The sequence below is a fragment of the Thamnophis elegans genome, chromosome Z (assembly GCF_009769535.1).
Source record: "Thamnophis elegans isolate rThaEle1 chromosome Z, rThaEle1.pri, whole genome shotgun sequence".
Lineage (NCBI taxonomy): Eukaryota > Metazoa > Chordata > Lepidosauria > Squamata > Colubridae > Thamnophis > Thamnophis elegans.
In genome coordinates, this window is record NC_045558.1 from 30,452,524 (window position 1) to 30,476,711 (window position 24,188).

Consider the following 24,188-nt stretch of genomic DNA (forward strand, 5'->3'; position numbering starts at 1 on the left):
TTGACAATATCATAGTAAACACATAGAATCCCTACTCCAGGGGTGTCAAATGTGTATTGACATGTGACGTATCACAACTTTTGCCCCCCTTACTAAACCAGGCATGGGCCTGGCCACAGCATGTGTCACATCCAGCCCATGGGCTGCGAGTTTAACAGCCCTGCCCTACTCCATTAAAAAAATGTACATATAGAAATGGCTGCAGCTATTTAGTTGTGGAGAAAGAGATTAATTACATATCTCTCAAATTGCCATTTTTTTTATAGTTGTTTGATATATTTGAGATTGGTCTAGCAATAAAAATTATTTCACAATAGAGGATCCCTTTTTTTAGTTAAAGCTTGCTTATAAATACAGAACTGCTTTAACCAATTTTGTTGTATTTAAGTACAATTACAATAAAGGTTATACTATACTAGATGCACGTGTATGGAATAAAAAAAAATTTGTGTCATTCTTTTCAGATGAAGGGGTCATTGTACTTTTTGTGGACATTATTTCTAATTAGAAAAAACATTGCAGGTGAATTAGCTTCATCATACTATATATTCATACAAAGCCATGTTCAGGGACCATGAGTAGATTAGCTGTTTAAGGCCTTGATTTCCTGTGTTCCCAGCTTACCATGATTTGGTGTTCCATATGCGTGGAGTCACTGCAAAATAAATAATTTCAATTTGCCTCCAGATTAGAAGTGTGTTTGATTTTCCTATTAAAACTTGAAAATAACATAGATTCTAGGGTTTGGTATCCATGATAATTCTGGAATAAAACTAGAGCAAATAGAGGAGGAAAGAACTGGTAATCCAGAGAGCAACTCAAAAATCAAATCATGATTTGACTTTAAAATCTCAAGTGGAAAATTGAAGTCCCAATCAAAGTCTTAAAATATTCACCTGCTACCAACTCGGAAGTTAGCATTATTTATTTTAAATGTCAGTATCTCTCAGATTATTTTTTTCTTTTTTCTTTGGATCTCCTAACTTGAGCTATTAGTAGTAAACCTCAGATTGTTGTCATTCAAACTATGTGTTTTGTAGTCGAGTAACCTTTTTTTCACCCGGACTACTGTAACGCTCTCTACATGGGGCTGCCCTTGAAGAGCACCCAGAGGCTTCAACTGGTCAAGAATGCGGCTGCGCGGGTTATCATGGGGGTACCTAAGTGCTCCCATGTTACACCCCTTTTAGGCGGCCTGCACTGGTTGCCGGTTGTCTTCCGGGTGCAATTCAAGGTACTAATTATAACCTTTAAAGCGCTCCATGGCTTAGGCCCAGAGTACCTGCGAGACCACGTACTGCCACCAGTAGCATCCCACCGTCCAGTGTGATCCCACAGAGTTGGCCTCCTCAAGGTGCCGTCAGCCAGACAGTATTGGCTAGTGACACCCACGGGGAGAGCCTTCTCTGTGGTAGCGCCTTCCCTCTGGAATGAGCTTCGCATAATACCCGACCTCCGGTCCTTCCGACCCACCCTAAAAAGTTGGCTTTTCCAGCAAGCCAGCCTGGCCTGAATAGAATAAAATATAGGATTAATTTGGTTGTTAATTTTAATTTAATTTTTAAATTTTTATTGTAAATATCAATGGGTTTTTTTTTGGATACTTTATTTAATGTCCCTTTTAATTTTTGTAATATGTGTTTTCTTTTATGTTGTATGCCGATCTCAGTCCTTGGGAGAAGGGCGGCATATAAATCCAATAAACCTAAACCTAAAACCTAAACTTCTCAAAGAAGATTTTCTAAGCAAATATGTGAATCTCCACCTGTAGTTGTTTTCCCAGTCTGTAGTTATTTACAAACATTAGCCCTGGTTTATAGCCACAGTGATGGAATTCATGCCTCATGCTAAACTTTGAATTATGCTTATTAATCCCCATTGGTTTACAAATCACCATGGCTCAATGCATTGTCCTTTCCTAGTTGTCAGAATTGAAGATTGCAGAATAAAATAATTATATTTGCCTTTCTCAAGGGTGTAGAGGAAGTCCTCAATTTACAACCAAAATTCAGACCAGAATTTCCATTCCTAAGTAAGGAGGTTGTTACATGACTCCCAGCTAATTTTATGACCTTTTTTGCTATCCTTGTTTAAGCACATCGCTCCAATTATTAACTGAAACACACGATCATTAAGCAAATTTAGCTTCTTCCATGGATTTTGCTTGTCAGAAACTGGCTGGGAAGATCACAAATGGTGACCTGACCTCAGGATGCTGTAGCCATCATAAATGTCAAGTGCCCAAATTTTGAATATGTGACTGTAATGATGCCTCAACAATCCTAAGTGCAAGGACCAGTTGTAAGCCCCTTTTTTCAGTCTATTGTAACTTCAAACGGTTACAAGTGAATGATTGGAACTTGAGGACTATCTGTGCATCTATCATAGGTATAAATCATTGGTAGCCCAGGACTATTTATTTTCTTTTAGTGAAGAATATGGGGGAGGGGAGAATGAGAATGAACTTCAGGTTCCTATTTTAATTATAAAAAATTAGCTGTGGCTATACAAAAGGTTAAAAGAAGTTGGGTGCAAGTTTTCATTTTTCTGTTTGTTTTACAGTAACCCGTTCCATATTTTTATAATAGAAAATGCTTGATAATGCCATTCCATACTAAAAAGCTTGTGTTCTTCCCTGTTCTTGTTTTAATAAACTGCAAGCTGCTTTATAGCTTGATTTGGCTTTGGCAAAGCATGGAGCCAAATATGCAAGAACAAGTAACCCATCCCCAACCGAAATGCTGAGTTAGTACATTGGAGTGCCAGACAAGCATGGATTTATTTTGATTTGCAAGATCAGTTACTAATGTGATTTTCTTTCCCGCTTATTTCTTTTTCTAAAAAAAGAAATCAGAAGTCTGATGTGCTGTCTCTGTGGGGCTGAAAAAAATGTTAATATTTTTCATAACTGCATATTTTGGAAGAGGTTCCTCAGAGATCTTTAGCCAAAAGGATGAAGGGTTTTGGTTACTGTTTTATAAAATTGTGGGACTTAGGTTGAAGATCATCAGCTCCACAACAAATTGTTTCAGGCAATGAAGAAAGAAACAGTGGGAATAAAAAAAAACCAGCTTGTTTATGAAGGAACTCTTTGATCAGAGTTCATAAGTTGGGTGTACTAATAAAAGAAAGAGCTTTTGTTATATAATCATCCAATTTATTTTCTACCCTATTCCTCTTCTCAGTTAGATTTCAAAGCATCCAATCCTGATCTTTCTGAAAATACCTCACCCAAACACTTATTAACCCCCCCAACCCTTCTTAACATCATCACATTTTGTGTGTTTTAATACTAGCTTCTCATGCTAACATTCACATATGCAGATCATAGTAGTAATTATAGATACTTAATGTCTCTTTTTTAAAGACATAAATTAAATTGTTTATAGAGTTTTGCTTGAAAGAAGTGTCTTTCTAAAAAGAGAGAATAGGTTCAAGAACTATTTCCAAAGGAATGTGTTTTGTAGAATGGGAGTGATATCCAAAAGTACTCATTTCAATGTGTCCTGCAGAGATGCATCTTTTTTTAAAAAACCCTTTTGCTTGTTGGGTACATTGAAATGAGTACTTTTGGATATCACTCTCACACTACAAAATACATTCCTTTGGAAATTGTTCATGAATCCATTCTCTCTTTTTAGAAAGACACGCCAGTGGAAAATCTCTTTAAACCGAGAAAACTAAGGGAAAATATTATTCTGTTTATTGAAACACGAGCAATCATTTGCCAGGTAACTACAATTAAGAAATTTTCACAAAGTACCTAAGTTTTTGCATGACAAGATCAGATTTGTTACTATTAAAATATAGGGTAGCTGGACATAAATACAGTAATATCTGAGAAGGAAACAGTATTGCCCGTGCCAATGTGCCAGTAGATACATACAGTATCCACCACGTTTCTTCCTATTTGAGATTTTCATTTTTAAACATGCTGATGATGTTAAAAGGAAGATGTCACACTGTGAAGCAGCAGCAGCAGCAGTAACTCTTTCCCAATAATGCCTTTGATTGCCAAAAACATCCAATCAGTTTTCATAGAAAATAAAAATGAATGGTTGATTAGAGAACAGCATTTTGTTTGGAATGATATCTACCTGTCCAGGAAAAGACAAAGATAAGCAAGCTAGTCGGAAGCATGTTGAAGTAGAGGGGAGCAAGAGAAAGCAGCCATTAAATTGGTTATTCCTCCCATGGCTATTATGGTACTTTGTGAATGGGGGGTAGGGGGTGGGGAGAAGTTCCATAGTAGCTATTCTTTAAAAACAGCCTCAATGGACTGTTAAATTGGGTGGGATTAAAAAAAAATACTACCGGTTCTGTGGCTTGGTGGGTGCGGCATGGCTTAGTGGGCATGGCAGGGGAAGGATACTGCAAAATACTCATTTCCTCCCCACCAGCTGGGCCTCGGGAGGCAGAGAATAGATGGGTGCAGGGCCAGTCAGAGGTGGTATTTACCAGTTCTCCAATCTACTCAAAATTTCCGCTACTGGTTCTACAGAACTGGTCAGAACCTGCTGAATACCACCTCTGCCTCAACGTATTATCAGATTTTCAAATGTGCCCGCTAGACTGAAAAGATTCGGGACCCCAGTACTGTAATTTTTAAAAGTTGAAAAGAAGTAAAAATTGTGATGGTAAAATCATAAACTAATGAAATTAAAAGTTTGGTTAACATTCCCTTTTGTAAAAAAAATTGCTACCAAAAAGATGAGTCATTTGTTGATATCTAAACGGCAAAACTCAAACTCCCATTTTATATATTGTTCTGGACGGCTGTCTGCACAAAATGTGAAATAGATGGACAATTCTTCTTGTGGCAGATCTTGTTTTACAATTTTTTTCTGGGGAGATTTCTCTGCCTCTGGTTATTAAGTTTGAGAAAATAAATTGAAATGGATCAGCCTTTTTCTCTTTTTAACCTTTATCAGAGTTTACATCAAAATTATTTTGGAATACATATTTATACACATTTCTACAAATATCAGTACTTTTATACAAAGAACTTATTCTGTGGTTTTCACAATATTGAACAACAGTTTGTGCAGAACCTATGACTTCAATTATGTACATAAACTCTGTAGTTTACACCTTTTGATTAAACTTTGTAGAATCCATCACATTCTTCTATTTTTCTCATCCATTCATATCCATTTATTTTGCAGAAAGTGAGGTATTGTTGAATCAAGATATTTTTTGATAATACTAGTACCCAAAGAGTTGGATAAGTTTACAGAACTTAGTAAAATTCAAAAGAAATATATCTTGACTTTCATTATGTGTTCCTTATTTATTTTATTTAAATAATTTAGATGCATTCATTTATTTATAACACTTTTGAACTACCCATTCATTCCTGCCTGGTATACAAATGGGTTTAAATGATAAATTTCAGTCTATCAATTTAACCATATTAAAAATACTGGAGTGAGTTCTGCAAAGTTCTCATCTTCAAAAGGTGCTTTATGTGGTTCCTGTTTACATTTTCTTTAGTATCAACCTTTCTTTTGGGGATTGTACAGTTGTAACAATCCAGTTCCAGGGAACATGCATGTGGTTTGGGGTATTTAGATGGATACTGTGTTTGTGCCCTAAAGTGTGTTCACACCCAACCTTGGAGTACTGCATAGCCTTAGAAATTAATAGAAATAATAAAGCAGTGCAAAGATCCAAAGCATCCTAAAGAACATTTAGCCCTCTGATCAGTGTTGAGGAACATCTTCTTCCATTCTTTGTTAATGCTTATGGAGGCTGGTGTTATTGCAAGTTGAAATTCAGAAACAACTGAAAGACCACATATCAGGGGCTACCAATTGTAATGCATTGAGTGCCGCCTTCCCCAAAATTCCTGAGTTCATCCTTAAGCTCTAGATCAGTGATGGCGAACCTTTTCAGCACTGAGTGCAGAAAAGGTCACGTGGAAACGTTGCATGTGTGCACACATGCTCGTTGGGGCCATGCTCCAGAAAAGCTGAACTTCCGGATTCTAGAATGCGTGCGTGCCCACCGATCAGCTAGCCAGTGCACAAGTGCAGGCCAGTTTTCAGCACTGCCGTGCTTACGAAGGGATCATGCTCCAGAAAAAGCTGACCTTCCGGTTTCTGGTGCACATGTGCACCCAACAATCAGCTTGCCGGCTTGCATGTGCACTGTCACATGCATGAAGGACAGCTGGTCATCACGAGCCTGAAACCCAGAAGACAAACAGGCAAGGCTGTGCGTGCCAGGCGACATGGCTTCATGTGCCATTTTGGGCACGGGTGCCATAGGTTCGCCCTCACGGCTCTAAATGGCTATATGTGGAAGGAGACTCTCATTTAGATAAAATAGTCTGCAAATCTATAGGACATTAAATATAAAATCCCCAGGAAATAATTCTGGATATGAGCCTATGGCGATTGCACCAGATGGGAGCCATCTTCCGTGTACAAAACATAAATCTGTAGCACACCATTTCAGTGAAAGACCATAATTTAAAATAGTAGCTCATAAAATCTCAAAAAGTTCAGCCATGCAATCTCTGCAATTAATTAAACCACAGAGAACATTCAGTAATCTAAGTCTTAGCCCACGCACCAAAAATAACACAGTCCAGCTAAAAACAAATTTGGAACAAGTGGCTCTCCAAAGTCATTTTGAAAAGCCAGAATGCTTAGGTCAGTTGTACTTCTCTGGGGATGGCAGAGGGAGGGGGGAGAGTTCCACTTTGTGGCCTCAAGAAGTTGATTTTATGAGCTCTCAAAGCAGCATGCAACTCAAGCAATGGTGAAACATACAGAAAAGCCCTTGATAACATAATGTAAAGAACAAATAGGAGACTTTGAAGAGATGGCAAAGAGGGCATAGAGAGAGGGTGGAGCCCACCAACACAGTTGAATATAGATTGTGTGTGGGGGTGGCTGTTGTCTTTGGGGTGTCAGGGAGTTTTTGTTGGGTGTTTTTTGGTTTTTTTTACTTCTTATGTTTTTTACTACTTTATGTTTTTTTCTGTGAGCCACACAGGATGAGCAGCTGCATAAATCTTATAAATATATAACATGAGCAGTTGCATAAATCTTATAAATATATAAAGAAATAGATTTTAAATAGCAGCTAAAAGCCTGGGCAAAAAGAAAGTATAAATCTGAGCTTACCAGAGCAGAGTATACCAAAGAGGGGTACCCCAAAGACTTTATTAGCGGGGAGACCTGATCTCAAATTTCAAGAGTCCTTTGGTCTCTTATGAGTCCTTAATGCCTGGGATACCTGCAAAGACCTTAGCTGAAGGCAAGAAATATATTCTGTACACAGAGTGTCCATTTTTATAATCAGAAGATTCCAGGCATGTTGTTAAACAGCAGTGAAAGTACACATGAATAAATTGAATTTCGATTCCTGGCTTGAGTATGTTAAGTGAAAGCAGCATTCCTTGATTGCATCTTTCGGAACATTGGCCTGATCTTGTGAATAAATCATGTCCACCAAGAAAGATTAGAGACTAAGGATCGCTTTTGAGTTTTTGGTTCAAAATGCTAAGAAATTATTATTGAAAGGAGAATTGTGATATATTGGACACCAACAAAATTTGCCAAGAAAACCTCATGGGTGTATCCATTAAGTCTCCAGGAATCAAACATGAGAGAGACTTTCCTATAAGAATTCAAAGCAACATATCTGAAGTCATTCCTCATTTTTTATTCTCCTGATTTTCTGAGAAAGAAAATAAGTGGTCAACACTTCATAGTCAAAACAAGGATACATAATCTCAATCCAGTCCAGCTGCTTTGTTCAGACCACACAAGGTTTCTGTTACATAGGTCCATCAGGCCTGCCACATTTTCTACTGTGGGAAAATGGGAGGGGGGATTATATGGAGTATGGGAGATATATAGTCTAAATAACATTCCTTTCTCAGACAGTCAAGGACACGTTGCCCTGCAGCTGTGATGGTGTCATTGGGAGGCATCTCCAGTTTTGGATGGTGCTTGATTGGACCACGTGATGGACATGTGGGTGCTGGCCAGGGACTTGAACTTGGAATCCTGACAGTTGCTGTATGTCTTCAAGTATAATTTAGTTGGCTGATAAAAGTTTGAAAATAATAGTGTCAGTAATTGTAATGAAAGTTATTCCAAGCTACTTCTGTACTTGGAATGGGAAAAGCAATCCAACTTTCTTTACCTTCCGGCTGTCTTGCTCTAGCTCTGATGAAGACCACCTACATGAAGAGAACAGAATGACCTACTATCCAGTTAATTTGCTGTAGCAGTTCCAAATTGACAATAACCTTCTGATTAGTTTTGGTTTCTCTCTCATCTTGCCAAAAGGGAACTGTGTCAAAAAAAAACCCTACAAGTAGACACTTGGATGAAGCAGTAATTTCTGCCTGTCCCCAGATATCTCTTCAACCTTTCAGATATTTAAAAAAAGAAACAAAATCCAAATACAACTAGCAACAGCTTTGATGTGCGTTTTAAGGCAGCTAACGGATAGTAGGCTGAAAGGACTTACATCCAGCAGTGTAGATTAGACAAAAGGGGATATTGTCAATTTGGAAATATAATTACATAACTGGCTTTTTAAAGCAACTTGAAGTATGCATATATGGGTGTAATACAGTAGTTGTTCATATTGGCCATCCAATTGTGTCTGGTTAGCATGGCAAGTAAAGTTTGTTGTGCTTGCATTATCTTCTCAATTATTTTTGAAAACTGAAAGAAAAGAAATGGCAACATTTTAAGATAGTTGTTCAAACATACATAAATTTTTCCTTTTCTTTTTCTTGGTGAAACAAAAAAATAAAGCCCTCCGAGAAAATAAAAATAGATGCAAAATGACTGCAGGCAAGGATGACCCAACCCTGCCACTTGCTTGGCCAGCCAGGGGTAGAATTATGCAGCCTGGTGCTGGGGAGATAGCACACATATACTTTGAACTAAATTACTCTCATGGTTGGCTAATTACCATGAGATATTTGTGGCTTTTGAAAACACCAGACCAAAATGTCTTTGTTTTTGTTTCTTAAACATGTTTGATTTAGTTTCAATGCAGCTGAACCCAGAAGGGCACTGGGGCTTCCTATACCACAAGCAGAATTTCTTTAACATGCCAAAGAAACTGTTTTCACTGAAAACAAATTTTCTTCATGATAAAGCAAAGGAATGGAAAAAGAAAGGGAGAGATGGGGTGGAAGAAGGAACGGAAGAGCAGCAAAGATCAGAAGTGGACAAATATGAGGGGCCCCCCCTCAAATTGATAGCAGAAGTAAAAGGGGGAAGGAATGTTCTAGAGTGAGACAGAGGTCAAGTAAAATGTTTGCTGCACTTGAGAATCAAGGGGACAAAAGACAGGAAGAAGGAGAGCAAGGTTCCTCTTTCAAGCACAAGATTATGAAGATGAGCTGTGTCATGAGACTATTGTTATTCTCTTCTGCTGATGTACATACCTGACATCAACAGTCAACAACAGGTTACAAAATCCCAATACATTTTTTTCTCATTTCTTTGGTTTTAATAACGGCTGCTCAGCTTTATTTTAATGGGATGTTGTTGTCATTGTCATTGCCTTCAAGGCATTTGAAAAAAAATGCAAATGTGAAAAGGTATTTCAAATTGTAGTGTGTTTATGATGGTGTGGAGTCAGTGAGACTAGAACAGGGGTGTCAAACTCATGTTCATTGAGGGCTTCATCAGGGTTGTGTTTGACCTTGGAGCGGGGGGGGGCAGATGTTTGTGCCCAGAATGGGCATGGCTGGGGTAGGGGTGGCCAGCTCAATGTCACACGTGTGGGTGGGGTTGGGGTGATCTATTGTTTCCAGCAGAGGAAGGTAAGACCAGAGAGAACGCCAAATCCTTGTCCTCCAGAGGAGCCTTGCTGTCCCTCTCAGGCCATGCGGAGGATCCCAGGATGGTGGTGCAGCCTGTCCAGAGCCCTAGGCAATGGAGGGCAAGCTCCCAGCCTGGCCCTTGAGCTCCCAGGACACCAGGAGCTCAGCACAATCCCACTTCCCTGAGGGGGTGCCCGTCTGCACTCCTCCTTGAGGCTGCTGCTGCTGTGGTCACTATCCAGATTGCTCATGGTGTATGCAGGAGGGCAAAGTGTGTGGGTCAGAGGGAGGGCCACTCCTTGTCAACACAAGGAGACCTGGCTTTGTAACACTGCATCCTCAGCAATAGGATGGGAGACCACCAGGAGAAGTCAAGAGGAGGAGAAAAGGGGATGGTGAAAGGCAGTAGGGCTGCTGGTGGCCAAGTGCTAAGACAGGACTTCCCTCAGACTCTCCCTTCCTCTCATTGTAATCTTTCTTCCTTTCTGCTTTCCCTCCTTCCTTCTTTTTATTTTCCCTTCCCTCTTCATTCTCCTTTCTTCTTCCTTCCCCTCTTTCCTCCTTTTCCTTCCTTGCTCTCTTCCCATCCTTCCTTTTTTTTCCTTTGTATCTCCTCTTTCCTTTTCTCCTTTCCTCAAATGCAAAGGGGGAAAACATTTCTGCTTTGTTTTACTTTTAGTTTGCTTTGCTAGCCCTTTGCCAGTGAAAATGGAGGGTTCCATTTTCGGTCACAGTGGCCTCCTTCAGTCCTCTGTTAGCAAAAACAGAAGCAGGGGGGGCCGCACACATCCCCCTGGCTCTGTATTTGGCCAAGACAGCATCAGTGAAAACCAAGACTGTGTGCCCCACACCCCCAAGCTCCATTTTTGCTGGCAAAGGGCTGCAGGAGGTCATTGCAGCCAAAAATGGAGCTCCATTTTAGCTAGCAGATACATTGCAGGCTGGTCCTTTGCTGTTTCCAGGGTGGCCCCGTGGGCCAGATATAAGTACCCAATGGGCTGGATGTGGCTCACAGCCCTTGAGTTTGATACCCCTGGACTAGAATTTTAGTAGGACAGTACATTTTGGCTTACATATATTTTGGCTTACAAATTACCAACATGTTTTTGGAAATGCAAATTAAGAATGTTTAAAATGCATGTCTTTAGAAGAAAATAGGTGTACTGTGCACTGAATTGTACATTCTTTATCTCTAAGCTCCAGATTCTTTAGGGAGAACATGGAGAATTTTCCCCTTTATCTTTACTTCAGCATTCCTTTTTGAATAGAAGAAGCTCCAATTTTGCATGACCTGCATTGGTCAAGAGGCATAGAAAAATGGGCAAAACAGCTCTTTTCCCCCTTTTTAATTCATTGGATACACATCAGTGTCAGAAAAGTTGAATTTAAAAATTCAGCTTAAAAACATTTGAGGTTTTCCACTTAATAATCAGAGCCGGATTAGCAGTTTCACATGAATTTAGCCACAAGTGCATGTACAACATCTGTTTCAACATTTCCAGTTGGAAGAAATTCATGATGCATCCACATGTGCTACCCAGATGTTACCCCCCCCAACTGAGCACCGAGGTTGAACATTTAAGAATACTATTGCTCTCTATTAAGCTTTCTTAGGCACACAATAATTTCCATCAATCCCCATAAGCAATCCCAGTGGGATATGTCAAGTTTTGTTATGCTTTTTTTTAGTCATATGTAAATGTAAACATTAAAACTTCAATTATTGTACAACATGGGGAGTTTAACTGCACATTTGCACCCTGTGGGTGGTTTTGTTACTGCTCCTCCTCCTCCTCCCTTCCTCCATCTTAATTTGCCACAGAAAATATTCACAGACCAATATCTGACTGGGTTGGCTGGGTCTTTAAATTTTTATTGGTTATGTTTTGTTAATAGTGCAGATGCTATTGCAGTACAGGTGTCTTTAGATTTTTCAGAACCTGAATTACATTTAATTCAAATAATTTTCCATCAGTTACTGTTTGACTTTTTGCTATATTTGCCCGTTTTCTTCTGTTGTTTGTTGCTATTAGGAGCTATTAGGAATTATTGAAGATATAATCATTTCTCTGATAATTATATATATATGTCAAAAAAAAAACCCCACCCATCTAATAGATACAGTGGTGTTTTTTCTTGACTTTGTCTTATTCCCTATCACACTTTCTTTCCTCTTGTTAAGGAAAGTTAAAATAAACAAATAAAGTATACCATGGTAGGAGGACATGTTGATGTTCTAACATATTCTAAATACATGTTAAGTTGTGTTTAGAATTCAACTGTGCTCAATAGTTGAACCTTTGGGGTAGAAAAACAGAGGTCAGAAACTGGACTCTGAGCCCACATTTTGCTTTAGGGTAGTGACTGAATGGTTACCACCTATTCCCAGAGGATATTTGACTTTGGGTTCTCCTCGCTGGTCCAGTGGGTGAGATATTTGCCCTGTTCTGTTGCTTAAAAGGACAGAGAGAAGGAAGAAATTCTGTAGTTCCATTTCCTGACAACAAAGTATAGAGAAGGATGGGGCTGGAGAATTCAACTGTTCCTCTTTCCTCTTAAGAAATAAACCAGTCTCATAAGATAAATAAATAAAACATGTTAATCTGCTGCTGCCAGCACCCCAAAAGACACATAGCCGAGCACCTCAAATTCTCAGCAACTCCAGAACTACCCTGAGGATTTTTGAACTCTTTTCTGATCTATATGCAGATATTCATGGTCTATTTATGCACACAACAATTGATGTGTTTATAAAATTCCATATTGGAATTAAGTTCTTTCTCTGATAGGGGCAAAGAAAAGGCCTTGAAAGTAGTGGCATTAGGATCCCAAGAAGAGGAGAAAGTTGACTTGTGGCTCCAGTTGCGTGTTCTGTTGTGGTTTTCAATGGAAGTGTGAGTTCCACCCTTTCCAGAAATAACACCCATCTGAATAGGACTACAGTGATTCAGGAATGCTTGATTCCCTGTGAATGCAATCACCTGGATTTAACTAAGAATAAAGTCACCAAAAGCCATCTTTTGGGTGATGTAAACAATGCTGAGACCGGAGTGCATTCAAGATCTTTTTGAAACGTTCTCGTTCAGTAACTTTATGCGCTCTTATGCACACTTAATTAATGACCACTGACCCCTTATTTGTCTGATTAGTTAAATTCTTCTCTCATTACACAGATACAGACATTTCTTACTTCGGAAAATTTTCCGCATTCTTTGTTTTGAATTAATAGCATATACAGGCATTAAATCAGAAAGTAACATTGGAAAGCAGATTGACACCAAGATGTGTTGGCTTTGTTTTCTTTCACTTTTTATTCCCTCTTGGTTTTTTTTACCGTAGCTAGTATACATATCACAGATACTGTCCAAGATTTTATGAATTGTTGTTTTGCACTTAATCCCTAAATTTTTCATTTGAAAACCAAATTAAATGTAAGACATGAGGCATATGATTGGATGAAAGCAGCTCAGTCAGCATCTATTTTAATGGCTTGGGGGTAGAATGAGGTTTAGACCCACTTTCTCCAATTTTTCTCCTTCCAAATTAAACCTTCCCAGTGTATAAGTTGTTACTGTACCCAGTAGAGAAAAATGAGACAAAACAAATTTTATTTCCCTAAACCAGAAAGATGCTACAATAAATATATTTGTTCCCTGTTATTGATCCTCCACTAAAAAATGCTTGCTTTAAAGTAAAACACAATTAAAAATATATTTTACTTTACCCAGACAGTTCTTTCTTTATTCTTGACTCATAAAACTTTTATCACTATCTCAGAAGCTTTCAGGCGCTGCAAACTCCAACTCCTCCTCCTCCTTCTTCTTCCTAGCATATTCCTGCAGGTGCAGGATCTGCTTTTCGTATCATTGAGCGCCACTTTGCATGGTCAGCTGCGTCTCTAGGGTGCAATCCCATGGCTTGAATATCTTTGGAGATTTTTTCTCTGTGTCCCAGCGCTTGAGGATAGAATCAGCGGGTGGGAAAACTACTGGCACCAAAGACATGGCATTCGACAGTATTTTTTACCTCTGCACATTACAGAAATGGGTACAGAAAACCCGATCCTGCCAAGAAAGCGAGGCTACATATCTTTGTTGATGGTGTCTTGCCATTTCTGTTTTGTATGCCTGCAAGGTCGCCAGCCATTAACTTCTAGATGGTGGGCAGTCTTGGTCACGTTGGAAGGTGCATCTCTCTGGCATGTCTATACCAGCGGAGTTGGCCTTCTCTATCTTCAGGCACTGCACTGATTAATTATAATTGCTACACAAAGTTTTTCCCCTCTATTTTGATTAGTTATTATTTAATAAACTTCCACTGATCCTGTTTGCTTAAAAACCTGGGCAGGCAGGACAGGACATTAGTAGAGCCTGGCTTGGATTTCTGCGCTGTGTGGATTGTGAAGTTTATTTTTAGCTGACAGCCATATAAATTTGTAAAAGAAGATAAGTAAGTAAATCAATAGGATGCCACAGTCTCCAGAATATACTAGCATTCAGGCAAATTAACTTTAACCAAATTAAGTTGCTTAAAGAACACTGAGCTCACGTTAGGCTAAATTTGGGCCGAATAGTTTGATGAAATTCCTATTTGAGTTCACGATGCTGAGGATTAGTTAGGAGCACACCTACACAGTAGTGATTACCTCCTTACTCTGGTTGAAATTTGAATATAGTTTCACTCAATGCTTTTTTCTTATGCTGCTTTTCTTCATTCCATCTTCTCTTTTCAGGCTTTCTATCACCATATCTTTCTGATTAGATGCAACATGTGCTTCATTTTAGCTTTTCCCAGCTAATGACTTTTCTTTAGTTAGCTAAGATTTTGCTGTTATTTTGTTTTCAGAAATCGAGCTCATTTGATCAGTGTAAGTTTTATTAAGCAGGTCATGTTTGGAATGTTTTACTATAAATTCATGCACAGCTTGCAGTTCAGTAGCACACAAATTTCTCTTCCCCCTGGGTCAAGTACTACATTAATAGCATTACACTTCTAAAATAAATGTATCATGTGATTTGGCTTTACTTCATGGAATGACATCCAGGGCTTATTCACTATCCTGGCAGAGGTAATTCACTTATCTAGTGGGAGGTGCCCTTAAATACATATGAATACAACTTCCTAATGGCTACAAATTCAGGAGGCACAGGATAGGTAACATTACTGTATTCAGAATCCAAAAGAATGAAGCAAAGATAGGAATAAAGAACCCTGATCTTCAGGGTTGGGTTTCTCGCCCCATTCCAACCGGTTCAGTTGGAATGGGGCTGGCGGCGTCCTCACGCATGCGTGCGGTGCGCGTGGTGCACGCGGGCGTACTAGCGTCTGTGCGATGCTCCAGCTGCTCCTGGAGGATCGCGCAGGCGCTGTATGCGTCCTGCGCATGCGTGGAAGCGCAGAACTAGTCAAAACCGGGTAAGGAGTGCAGGCGTGCGGGTGGGCCCTTCGCCGTTCCCAGAAGTTACTTACTTCTGGGTTCGCCGACCAACCAGTTCGCAGGGACCACCGCGAACCAGTTGAAACCCACCCCTGCTGATCTTCTATCATTAATAGAATCACCTTCAACCTCTTCCAAACATAAATGTTCAAAAACACTGGGATAGAGTTTTGTTCCCAGATCAGATAGATCTACATATCTACTATGCACTCTACTAAGGAATGAGTTACAGCTGCACAAAAACCTTGCAGGAGAGATTCTATAAGATGCTTTAGCAACTTATGGAATTTTTAATCCGTCTACTCACCCAACATTGAACGGAATGCCAGGTTCATGTGCTGTGTTGATTTTTATTATTTCATTTCCTTGCTGAATAGTATGGGGATTCTTCTTTCAAAGAGGCATGAATAACAATGGCATCTACCGCAGTTCTGCTTCTTTTTAAGAGAAGGTGGTAATTCATGATCCACTACTACTGCTGCTTTTATTTTGTTCTTCTCTCCAAAGTGTTTAGAATAAAGCACCACTCAACACTTCATCCAATTCTGAAACCATTCAGTAAGCTAGTTTTGTATCATAAATGACTGCCTCAATGGGGGATTTTTCTCCAGACTACTCTTCTCCTCCTACAATCAGAGAAAAGAAAGGGATGACAGTATTTCACACTACAGAGAGAATTTTTCATTGAACAAATCGCTACTGACTTGCTTCATAAAGATGGAAAGCAAAAGAGAAAATGTTATTTAAATGTGTTTCAACAGTTTTTATTTATTTACTTTAGTTTCTGTGTTGCTAAATTCCTATAAACTCTAAGCAACTTACAGAGTGTCAAAATATAGAATGAAAAACATCTAACATCAGCCAATATATCATGCTGGCACTGCTCTCTAGAGTAAGTTAAATCTCCATATCTCTAGATCAGTGGTTCCCAAAGTGGGCGGTACTGCCCCCTTGGGCGGTGGGATGAATTGGGGGAGGCGCCCAGAGGCAAGGGAGGGTGCTAAGAGGCAAGGGGGGTGGCAGGGGGTGTTAAGAGGCAAGGGAGGTGGCAGAGGAGAGCTGGAGGTGGCCCCTTTATTAGAGTGATGTTTTTGTGCATTTCAAGTGCTGGGTGTCATCTCGTTCCCTTTGCAAAATCACCGGTGGTCCTGATTCTGACATGCAAAGGTGGAAGAAACGAGTTGGCTTGTTCCATAAGCCAAAGTCTAGAACCAGTATCGCCCCACAGGGAAGGGGGCAAGCCCCTTCCCACTAACCATGGTTCATGCTGACCCGAGAGCCTTCCCATGGTGCATGTGCTGCTTTGGGGGAGGATGGGAGGGTTCCACGCAGATGGTTTAAGCGAGTGGTGTGGGAATGTAGTCCAGGAGGGGGGAATGAAAGGTAATGATCCACCCTCCAAAGAACGCCCTCTCCCTCCATGCTGGGATTTTATAGGGAAGTGACGTAGGGTACATAAAGCTGGGTCAACAGCCCGCAGCTCTGCATCGGAGGGTTACAGAGGGGACATGGCCCAGGGCAAGAGATCTACAGATTTCTCTTTGGAGGCTCGTGTCCGTGCGTGTGCACACGCGCACGCACACACACACACACACACATACAGAGGGAGAGACAAGTTGCATTGGGGTGGGGGGAGGAGAGGGAAAGGAGGGGGCAGCATTTCTGGGCAACGTGGGAAAGAAGCACCGCCAACCTCCTTGTAAACCTGGCTGCCCTCGGCTCATCCCCCACATGCCCAAGGGGCTGCCCAAGCAAACTCCCAGCCAGCATCTAAGCAGCTGCGAGGACTCGCCTGGCCCCACCTGGGCAGCTCCAGGGGCTCTGCTCCAAAGGGGAAGCGCTTCCTCCTTTCTGAGCGATGCCCAAAGCCTCAGAAGCCGGCTCCTTTCAAGTGGGTGGCCGGAGCCAAAACACTCTGTGGGGCGGTGCTCTCAGCGTGCTCTTTCACCCACAGGAAGTGCCGATGACAGTACCTCTCTCTCTCAAAAGCCGAGAGTTTGGCTTGGCTTTTGGCTTCTCTTTACAAAGTTTCCCCGACGCAACTTCTCTGACACACACACCCTAGAGGAGATCCCAGGAGAACCAGCTGAGTCCGCTTGTTCCCATGCGTCATGGGAACTCTGCCACACATTTCAAATTTGGGGAGGGGGCTCTCTTGATCGAAGCTGGAGGGCGGTAAACTCGGCCTTGATTTTCCCTTCCTGCCTGGGGGTTGCTCTTTTCTACTTTCTACTTTTTCTTGAAAATCCCCTCCCTCCCTCCCTCCGCTTCCTGGTCAGTGGCCCTCCCCTCCGTCTCCCTGATTCATCCTTCTCTGAAGATTGGGGGAGGGAGGGAGGAAAGGAGGAGAAGCAGGGAAGGGGGTCAGGAGAGTTGTGGACAGCCCCCCCCTTTTTGTTTAAACAGCCTTGGTTGCTGGGTGCGAAATTCCGCTTCCCCACCCATACCACTTCCCCATGTGAGGAGAGCTTTCCAAATGGAAGGGGGATAACCCCCTGTGAGTGGTGAACGGAAACATTTCCAAATTTGGAGGGGGGGAAGGAGGGAATGGAGGAGGAGATGGGGGTCCAGGAGTTCAAAAGCCCCTCCATAACACCTCCATTCAGATGCGCCAAAAGGATTCCAAGGGAGGGGGCATTCAGATGCACCAAAAGGATTCCGGGGGAAGGGGGCGCAGTCCCTGAAGATAAGAATTAAGATTTTAATCTTCCAGAAATGCGACTCCCAAGTTTGCTGGTCCAATGAATTTCTCTGTGGGGCTAGGAAGGTTTTGTAGAGGGGGGAGCCCCTTAAAACAGACCCCTTTTTAAAAGGGTCTGCTCCCGACAAATTGAGCGATTCTTCAGGTGGATCTTAACAGAGTTGGAAGGGACTTCGTAGGTCATCTAGTGACTAGATATAAAGAAATCGACTCCAGATTACTTAACGTGGTGATTTAAGACTTCTGCTAAGTGACTTAAAACCAGACATTGGGAAACTGGTATCATTTCATCAAGCCCATCCATCACATTAAGAATTTACTGGACAGTGAAATAGTTACTAAATTTTCTGAGTTTACGAAGTTACTAGTTACTAAGGTTCTTGATAAATTACTATCAGACTTTAGAAACCTGGTATCACTGGATGAAGTTCAACAATTTTGTTGAATTAACATTAACTAAAAAGGTTTTTAAATTAGATTTTGAATAAATGTGCAATTAATTGTTACAGTTTTGAATTTTACTGTTATTATCCTCCTTCTATCGTGCAAACAGCCAGTCACATGCCCCCCCCAGCCACACCCACCAAGCCGCGCCCACAGAACTGGTAGTAAAAAAAATTTGAATTCCACCACTGGGTGGGGGGCACTGAGCATCAGTTTATAGCATCAAGGGGGCGGTGGACTGAAAAAGTTTGGGAACCACTGCTCTAGATGCATGAGCCTCTGTAGCTGGATTTTCTTCAAGAAATGGATCTTTAGCAAACCTTTTTTTTATATTCATATTTGGCCAACAAAATCGGAATAGAGAATTTTCCTAGGTACCCAGATCCTAAGCCATGAAAGGCTTTAAAGGTGAGTACTAGCACCTTGGATACTTATGGTCTTGTCTGAAGCTGACAGAGAAGATCTAATAGATTCAGAGTCTGCAGAATTAGCAGTCAAACACCTGCTGCCATTCCAGAAGAGACAGACTGGGGGCCAGTTGAAATTTGATTCGGATCATGAAGGGTCAAAGCTTGGGAAGGATTTGCCAAGAACACCCAAGGACACCCATCAGCTACAAAGCAGTGAGCAAAGGAAATCTGTGTGACTGTGTGAAATGGGAGAGCAATAATCAATTCACATCAACATTGAAGCTATTTAAAATTAAAAGCAATCTACAGGGCCTAGGTTGTTAGAAACAACCTAGCAATTCTAGACTTGCATTCCTGTCCCTCTTGCTCCTTACCCTATATTTGGACTCTTAGCGTGTGGAATTTTGTGTCTCCAATCCTGGGTAGTAAAGCACAACTCCTATGGCTGTGAATCTGAATCTGCTTGCTTTCAGTTGCTCCCAAGTGGACTTAAAAACAAATGTTCTCTATCTAATTGCTTATCCAGTTCCTGCAATGAATGTGTCTACGAATTAATGTTGGTGTCAGATTTACATTAATAATAATTATTACTTAATTATTCTTGGCTATAATATTCAAGCTTTTTAAATTTTATAGAAAGATTTAGGTTATATTGTTAAATTATTACGTGGAATATTCACTTCCTGTTTTTAAATTTACTATCTATAAAATTTGTATCCAAGTTTGCAAGTTCTAATAGTGCACCCTGTTGTTTCACGTATTTGATTTGTTTACTTGGAACACATATGTATATTTAATCTTATTATATCCTTCCTTCTGTCTTTGATAAAATCTAAATAACATCTTATTTCAGGCTTGTGATGGGAAATTTATATAACACAACAGAAAAGTATTTAAATCCTGTAATTGGCCAGTTATGTGTTGGGTGACATAAAGTATGAAATGGTACAATGAAGTTAATTAACAGGTGATGATGCAAGTACCAAAGTATCAGCAAATTTTGATGTACATATAGTTGCATGGGCAACTGAGGCTTCCAAAAAGTTTTCAAAGGGCAGCCCCATATAAAGTGCATTGCAGTAGACTAGCTTCAAGGTATTTAGGGCATATTTTAATCCTAACATGTCTTGATACCATGTATCAACAGGGTCTTATATCTTTTTGACCCACGAAATATAGCCTTGGGCTTATTAAAGGGGAGGGCTTATTGTTTTTGGGTTGTCGGGTGGTTGCTCCCTTGCGACCGGGCTCCCAAAGAGCCGAGCACAGCCTCAGGGTCGAATGGTTGTGTTGTGCTGTCACAGCAGCAACACAGCAGTCATGAGGTGACCATGCTCATGAGCAGCCACCTGGCAACCTCCCTTTCCAACCAGGCACAGCGCTGCTGACCGACCTAACGGTACCCGGAAGGCACCAAACAACACGAGCGCCTGTCCACCGCCCTCCGCCTTCCGCAGCTCGGCGCCTTTGGAATGCCCCTAGGTGAGTGAATGGGGCTCTGCATGGCTGGAGAGGGAGGATTGCGCGAGCAGCTTTTCCGCTCCCCGCTTGCGTGAGTCTCAGGATGCCCTTGGCTAACTCTACAGTACAGGCAGAGCCAGGGCATCTCCACTGCTGGCAACACCCGCAGCTGAAGGATTTTTTGTGGCTTTCAAAGCACGGAGGATGGATGCCGCTCTGGAAGTAGTGTAGTGTACAACCATAGAGCGTACTCCCAGAGCGATATCCTGCCTCCGTGCTTTGGAAGCCACAATGGAGGATGGATGCCGCTCTGGGAAGAACAATCTATGGTTGTATGCTCTGCAGCCCACAACCATAGAGCATACTCCCAGAGCTGCACCCGTCCTCCGTGCTTTGAAAGCTGGAAAAAAAACCAAGCGGCGCCAACAGCGAGATGCCCTGGTTCTGCAGGTACTGTAGAGTTAGTCAAGGGCATCGTGAGCCTGCAAGTTGCGTGAGCGGGGAGCCAACCCCTCTCTCCAGCCATGCAGAGTCCCATTCATTCACCTAGGGGCATTCCGAAGGCGCCGAGCCATGGGAGGCGGAGGACGGTGAACAGGCACTCACTTTGCCTGGTGCCTTCCGGCTACTACTAGGTCAGTCAGCGGCGCTATGCCAGTTGGAAAGGGGGATTGCCGGGTGGCTGCTCGCGAGCATGGTCACCTTATGGCTGCTGTGTTTCTGCTGCAACAGCAGAACATAGCCACTCAATCCTGAGGCTATTCCCGGCTCTTAAGAAGCCTGCTCGCAAGGGAGCAGCTGCCTGGCAACCCCCCCTCTTCAGCTGAGCACAGCGCCCCTGACCAACCTATTGGTACCCCGAAGGCACCAAGCAACATGAACGCCTTTGCCCCCCCCACCTTGTTCCTGTGGCTTGGAGCCTTCGGGATACCACTAGGTCGGCAAGCAGTGCTCTGTCTGGCTGGAGGTGGGGGGCTTATTTTCGGGGGGGGTTAATATTTTTGCCCACCCGAAATATGTGGCAAGGCTTTAGTTTCAGGACAAGTCATATTTTTGGGAAAATACGGTATGTAATCTTTAATGTAATATGTTTAAGTTCAAAATCAGAATAGTGATTCCGTCTATAGTTTTTCTTCCTTGTTGGTCCTCTTGTAAGACTAAAGAAGGGTAAAGTTTAAAAAAGAGGAAATTGTATGTAAAGGTAAAACAAAATCAGCAAAGGGTTGAAATATCCATTTGGATTGAATTCAAACACATCAGGATGGTGTAATCTAGGTTATGAAGAGAATTGTTACAAATGCAATCCCTGTTGTATCTTTGCCTTAAAATTGTATGATGATGTATGATTGCACATGGAAATAATTAATTCAGATTTCATATTACTTGAAAATTTTCTTCCTCTATGATTAACGTATCAGAAACAACAGGAACAATAAAACTCATAGATGAAGAAACAAAAGGCAAAATTGCCACTACTTAACAGCAGTGGGAGTTTGGAAAGCAGTACAAAATGAAGCCAAGCAAATTATTTTCTATTATTTGGTTGTGTTTTTAGCCATTGATTTGTGCAGAATGGGTGGAGGACCTGACACCAATGAACTCTGCTTGGTTAACAGTTCCTAGTGCTTAGATATTGCCCAGAAAGGGCACGTGCTGGTTGATTGCAGCTCTCTGCAAACTCTGGATTTCTAAATCTAGCCATGCTTATAGAGTCTTGGTTTCTAAATATAGATCTGAAAATAATTTAAAGATCCTGGATTAACAGTGAGTGCATTTTACTCTGGATTTAGGACCCCAATAGGGTGCTACAAAGTGTGTTGGAGTAGTAGAGTGTCACAATGTGTGTTGTTCATGCCTCTTTATCAAAAATTTGTTCTAGAGATGATGTAACTATTTAATGAAGTTTTTGACAGACACAATGTAATGTACCTACTACAAAGTTCACCTATGGATCCAAAGTATAGCACAGCTCTAATGTGAGAGTAGGGAATTAGGACAGGCAACTATGTGAAGTTTTGCTCAAGTTTAAAGCCCATTTGTATTGAAGTTTTCCTATTCTCTGATTAGAGAGTCTGTTCTTCTGAATGGTCCCTTTTACCTCTACTCTGAAAATGCGTCTCAAGCTGGAGGGGGGGGCAACTTTTAGTGTATACAAAACTAGTTAATAGCAATTAATTATGCTTTAGATATTGCAGGGCATGATAGTCAGAGCTTGAGGGCTCCTGATAAAGTAATTAAAAAGGGAAATGATGCTTGAGCAGTTCAAATATATTATTGGAATTGTGAGATTAAATTGCAGCCATGACAGTGATCAACTCATGCATTATGTATATAGCTGTTATCCAAACAGAAGCTTAAAGCAGATGAATGCAACATGATTTCATTCTAGAAATTGCATGAATATAGTTCTGAATGGCAGGGTTGAATTTCCATTCTCGTTGGCCTTAAGGCACCTAAGGCCAGTAAAAGTGTGCTTCACATTGAGTTAACAGCCTTTATTCAACCTGACAGTGATTGGCCCCAAATGGAGACCCTTCAGGCTCTTACCATTTTCAGTAATCATGGTATTTGATTGAATACTGTGCTTGCATTGATTCTGAATAACTCCCTCCCCCAGGAGAAAATAGTCTTTCTGAGCTGCTTAGTACTTTCATCAAAGCCATTACATATTCAACCAGTGAATCTTTTAGAAAATGTTTTCATGATGTTGCAATGCTTATTTTTATATTTGTGTGCAATTCATACTCTTACATTTTAATAGACACCCAATTATTTTTGAAGATATTGGGTGCATTGAGCTAGCTATGATCTATCTGCAGTGAGAAAAGAATGAATAAGTTGCAGGAACAAAGCCAATTTATATAGATATTTATTTGGAAGAGAGGAGATGAATTATGTATATTCAAAACTAATATTATAAATCTGTTCCATATTTTCCAGTTTTCTGAATTGAATAGCTTATCAGCCCCCCCCCCCAAAAAAAGAATCATAACATTTCAAGAGGTAGAGGTAAAAGTTCCCCTTCCACATATGTTTTAGTCATTCCTGACTCTAGGGGGTAGTGCTCATCTCCGTTTCAAAGCCAAAGAGTCAGCGCTGTCCGAAGACGTCTCCATGGTCATGTGGCCGGCATGACTAAACGTCGAAGGCACACAGAACTCTGTTACCTTCCCACCAAAGGTGGTTCCTATTTTTTTTGCTTGTATTTTTACATGCTTTCAGACTTGTAGGTTGGCAGAAGCTGGGACAAGTAACGGGAATTCACTCCATCACACAGCACTAAGGATTTGATCTGCCAAACTGCCGTTCTTTCTGATAGATAAGCTCTAGCATCTTAGCCACTGAGCCCCTTGGGTCTAAATTTAATTGTGGCCAAATTGTAATTTTTGTATAAAGAATTCTGTTAATACCTAGAAGTATTTTGCATTTTACTTGTGAAGATGATTGAGTTTGGCTTATAATACAGACAGCATTTCTGAACCACTATTTGAAGATGGAGAAAGACCTTAGACCTTTTTCTGTCAGGATTCAGGCCAGTTTGTAGTGCAAGCCAGCATTAGTTGCACTTTTAAATGATCTTTGGAGGGCTTGAGATTATGATGGTACCTTCCTCCTTGCCCTTCTGGATCTCTCAGTGGCTTTTGATACCAGTTGTACATCATTCTGGACCTATTTAGTGAGTGTAGAGTAGTTGGTTCCAGTTAATGTCAATAGAAGGGATGCATGAAGCCCTAGGGCCTGTTCTATGTGGCATGTCCAAGGTCCCACCTCTTCTTTTCCTATTTAATTTCCATATGAACTCCTAGCTGAGGCCATCTATAAGTCGTGTTGTACCACTAACATGTGGATGATGCTCAAGTACATATTTCTATCCCAGACTGGTAAGAAGAATACTAGATGAGCCCAACATAGATATGGCATGTACAGCAC

The 24,188-nt window shown here is 41.1% G+C and overlaps 1 protein-coding gene and 1 non-coding gene across 9 annotated transcripts in view; one reads left to right on the forward strand and one right to left on the reverse strand.

The window, feature by feature from the left end:
* The window catches only part of KIAA1217 (KIAA1217 ortholog), a 232,667-nt gene that overhangs the window by 150,985 nt on the left and 57,494 nt on the right, over nucleotides 1–24,188 (forward strand). The gene's annotated exons all lie outside the window — the stretch shown is intronic.
* Nucleotides 13,749–13,886, reverse strand: LOC116523121. The gene has a single exon (XR_004257048.1). It is a non-coding gene; the product is annotated as a small nucleolar RNA SNORA57 (small nucleolar RNA).